At 47.0% G+C, this 5000-nt stretch overlaps 1 pseudogene; it reads left to right on the top strand.

Moving 5' to 3' along the window:
* LOC143351257 (large subunit ribosomal RNA) overlaps nucleotides 1-247 on the top strand; it is a 3121-nt pseudogene extending 2874 nt beyond the window's left edge.
* Nucleotides 248-5000: the final 4753 nt, after the last annotated feature.

Here is a 5000-nt window from a genome sequence, read left to right as displayed (position 1 = left end):
GAATCCGACTGTCTAATTAAAACAAAGCATTGCGATGGCCCCCAAGGGTGTTGACGCAATGTGATTTCTGCCCAGTGCTCTGAATGTCAACGTGAAGAAATTCAAAAAAGCGCGGGTAAACGGCGGGAGTAACTATGACTCTCTTAAGGTAGCCAAATGCCTCGTCATCTAATTAGTGACGCGCATGAATGGATTAACGAGATTCCCACTGTCCCTATCTACTGGCGTCTAGAAGCCGTCCGGGCGTATAGCTTCTGCTATGCGGCACCAGGATCGCAAGTGCCAACCCCTCCTCCTCGCGGTGGACGCTGGAAACGGCATTTATGCCGGCCAACGGGGCTCTGGTTAACAGGGAGGATTTTAGGCCCCCCATCCCACATTGGTCATGGCCTAACGGGCGTGAGAGGACACCTGCGGGTGAACAATGGCCACATGGTTAGCGTTGCGGTTGGCTACGGCCGAATTGCGCGGAAGCGTGTAGATGGGCAAGAGGTTGGGGTGTGGTGCACCCCTTCCACCGGCCATATGGGCAGACAGTGGAGTGTGGCGTAGGCTACTCGGCTACACACCAGTCGTTGGGTCTATACCCGGGGTTACTCGACCGACGTCCCTAAAAAGACGGGCGGAAGAAGGCGGCCGGAAGAAGTGTCACGCGGGCTTGCCTGTGTACCCACTGTCTGTGAACGGTCATTTTCAATGGCTGTTTCAACCCGCCTAATCCTGTCTACACGTGCAATTATACGGAAAAGCTCTGCGCGCAAATCCTGCACCGGTGCATGATCGGCATGCATTCCAGGCACGTGAATTAGCCACGTGGAGTTCAACGTCGTGGTCGAGGGTCCTCGGACCTGGCGCCTGGCGGTAACTCAGGTATTAGGGTGGTTAGGAATGGATTGGACATCGTGGGACATCGAGGGACACCGAGGGACTCCGAGGGATATGGAAGGATACTAAGGGATCTACAGGACACCGAGGGACTCCGAGGGAGATTCTAGGACACCGAGGGATTCTTGGATATACCTATGGACAACGAGGAATACCGAGATGCCAATAGAAATGGCTGGTAAACGCAGCGAGATCGTCAGGCCAGGATGAAGCGAGTGTGGTGGACACTATTCACCTCACTTCGCCCATCCCAGGCGGCGATCCACGCATCGAAAGCGAAAAACAACAAAAATTGAAAAGAAATGTTAAAGACAGGAACTCCAACTCCAATCTGGGGGACCTGCAAAAGAAAAACGAAGACAAGAAGAGACAAAACAAACGAAACAACACCAAAATTCCAGCACCCAAGAAGAGACATAAAAACCATGAAGGTAAAGAAACTCAGGGACCGCGGCCTGCCAAGTATGCCGCAGTACGGGAAGCGACCCCGAGGAACCCGAGCAACTATATCGTAAATCCTCTGTTGGTCGTCACAACGACCCATTCACAACCCCTCTTCTGGTCTTGTCAATGGTACGTGACGGCAGAGGAAACGAGGGCCTTGGCTTAACCGCCCGGGCCACGAGGATGGCAGCTCTTCAAACGGCCTCCGAATCTTAAGCTACAGAGCGCGGCGAGAAGATGGATGATTGGACGGATAACTCCAATACCTAGCGACTACCACTGGGGTACCTGCCACTCCCCTGGTGATGGCACGCTCGGCTCCAGGGCACAGTGTGTCTGGCCTGTCCAAGAATGGCGGCTCTTCTTGGACAGTATCCAAAACCGACCACTCTCGTGGGAACACTCATGGAAACCATTACACAAACAAAAACCAAAAAAGGAACGACCAAGGCAACAAAAACTATGAAACCGAGCTTTCTAAAAAAGGACTCAGCCACGAAGAACCCGAGCGCCTCGAGTAGTTCGAGTAGCTCGAGTGAATCAGACGAGGAAATGAGCGCAAGCGAGTTAGTATGTACTAACATTTTCTCTTCCCTTCAGGAGGAGAAAAAACAACCACGAAAACGGAAAATAATAGAAACTGACACACAAGAACAAGCAGAAAAGAAACCGAATAACAACGAAACAGAACAACCAATAACGGACAAAACCACAATAGAGAAAGTGAAGCAACAACGCACTGAATTAGAAAACCTACTACTAAGTGAAACAAACAAAATAAACAAATCTACGATAAGGACGATAATGCAACGATGGGGCAACATGGAGGAAATCCTCCACAACCTCATCATCGAAAACGAAAAGCTGAAAGCCACAAAGGAACAATACAAGAGCACCCCGCTCTCATACTCACAAGCTGTAGTCTCTGGTAAGGGCCCGACCTGCACCCTGCCGCAAAGGACTGGACCTACGACAACAACTAGACCCGCATACAGGAAAACAGGCGAGATCATTCTGATCAAACCAACCAAAGATACCGATAAACGCACGAACGACGAGCTAAAGGAAACCGTCACCAAAGAATTGAAAGAAATCCGCTCAAAACTACATGTGAGAAACATTAGACAAATGCGGAATAAAGGATTAATAATCGAAGTAGAGACCAAAGAAGACGCAGACCTAATCAAGGGAACCCCGCTCCAAAAGGCAGGGCTAAAAGTCGAAGACCCTAAAAAGCAAAACCCGTCTATTATAATATACGACGTGGAAAAGGACAACACAATGGAAGAACTAAAATCTGAGCTGATACAAAAGAATTTCCAACATCGAAGTGACACACAATTAGAGGCTCTGGAGAAAAACATCGTCTTCAGGCACTCCTTTAAAGCAAGAGACAACAGCAAAGTGAACTGGATCGTGGAAGCACCCAATCCAGAATTCAAAGAGTTAATAGAGAAAGGGAAGGTCTTCATGATGTGGAGCACATACCGCATCCGTGAATTCCTAAATATTACAAGATGTTTCAAGTGCCACGGATTTGGGCACGTAGCGAAAAACTGCAACACTCCGGATCAACTATGCGAGACATGTGGATCCAAAGACCACCTCAAGGAAAAATGCAAGACTAAGGACAAACCAAAGTGCATTAACTGCACTCGAGCGAAACGAAGTGACACTAATCACGAAGTTAAAAGCAAAAACTGTCCAATATATGCCAAGTACGTGGAGCTAGTAAAATCTAAAATTAATTGGACATGATAATAGCTCAAATAAACGCTCAAAGGTCGGCTGCAGCAGCAGCAAATATACTCGAAAGACTCCAGAAATATAAGATTGACATCATCTGCATACAAGAACCCTACACCTACAAAAACAAAGTCAAAGGGTACTCAACAAACGTAACAACCATACAACCAGACACCGAATCACCCTGGGTCGCAGCAGTAGTTGCGAACAGGAACATACAGGCATTTCAAGTGAGCATTGAAAAAACACAGCACATCATGACACTACATATTACATACGGACTTCTAAAATTCTACATAATCAACACATACTGTCAACACGGATTAGGCATCGAACCACTACTCACAAAAATGCAAAAAATTCTGGACAAACTGGGAAATCAGAGAGTAATAATTACCATGGATGCAAATGCACACTCGACACTCTGGCACTCCGGACACACGGACGAACGAGGAAGGAAACTGGAGGACTTCATCCTCCAGAACAACCTTCACATACTAAACGAACCAAACAGAACTCCAACATTTGTAACACACAGAGGACAAAGCAACATCGACATTACGCTAATAACGACAAACTTCGCAAACAGCGCAATAAACTGGAAGGTGATCACTGACTGCAATGTCAGTGATCACAGCATGATTACAACCGAAATAAGAGACCCTAACACAGCATACAACCTACCCTCCCTCCGCAGCGGGTATAACATCCGAAGGGCGGACTGGGAGAGGTTCAGAGACGAGACAGAAAGACGTATTACTGACGCCTTTCGACGTAGAATCGACACAACAACTGCGGACATAGCTGCCAGGAGAATCGCCAGAGTGCTGAGGGACATTTGTGATTCTTCAATACCTAAAATCAGAAACCGACCGAACAGAGTCCCTTGGTGGACAGACGAACTATCAGAACTCAGGAAAACAGCCAGTAGAGCCAGAAAACATCTTACCAGAGCAAGACGCTTAAATATTCAAACGGACATAGAGATATTACAAACCCGATACAGAAGAGCCAGAAACATATACACACAGAAAATCAAACAGCAGAAAGCGATGTCATGGAAGAACTTCATTCACACCGAAGGAAACAGAGACCCATGGAGCATAGTATATAGAATTATCCGGGGAAAAATAAACAGAGAAGAAACTCTTGCATCCCTGACGCTTCCGGATGGAAACATCACAATGTCGTGGAAGGACTCGATGGAAGCGATCATGAAAAAAGCAGTGCCGCAGGAGGATAACATCCCCGAAACGCGAGCACACCAAGAGCTAAAAGAGGAAATATCGAGATATAGAAACGCCAATATAGAGAACCAAATAACCGCAAAAGAAGTAAGGGATGCAACTAGAAAATGCAAGAACAAGAAAGCCCCTGGACTTGACGAACTTAAACCAGAAATCGTCAAGAAATTAATCGACCTTAACGAGCAAATCATCGTCCAAATATTCAACAAGTGCCTCAGAGACTCGGTCTTCCCCAAGGCCTGGAAGTCGGCACTACTCAGGATAATCCTCAAAAACAAGGACAGGGATAGAGGAAATATAAACTCCTACCGACCCATAGCACTCCTCTCAGCCATCGGTAAAATATTCGAGAGAATCATTGTAGCGAGAATAGACGAAACATACAAGAGCAGGGGGCTGGAACACCCTAGCCAATACGGCTTCAAAAGCCGGAAATCTACGGAAGACGCGCTAATCGGGCTGAGAAACGGAGTCAAAGGGTCGGACAAGAAATACGTCATCACCATATTCGTGGACATCGAGGGAGCCTTCGACAACTTGTGGTGGCCTGCGATCTTGAAGAGACTAATCGACGCTAAATGTAGCACTACTATGGTAAACTTAGTGAAGAGCTACTTTAAAAGAAGGGACGTACTTGTAACATCTAAGTACGAAAACATAACCAAGCGTATGCGGAAA

The sequence above is a fragment of the Colletes latitarsis genome, unplaced genomic scaffold (assembly GCF_051014445.1).
Source record: "Colletes latitarsis isolate SP2378_abdomen unplaced genomic scaffold, iyColLati1 scaffold0110, whole genome shotgun sequence".
Classification (NCBI taxonomy): Eukaryota; Metazoa; Arthropoda; class Insecta; order Hymenoptera; family Colletidae; genus Colletes; species Colletes latitarsis.
This window is presented reverse-complemented; position numbering and strand designations above follow the sequence as displayed.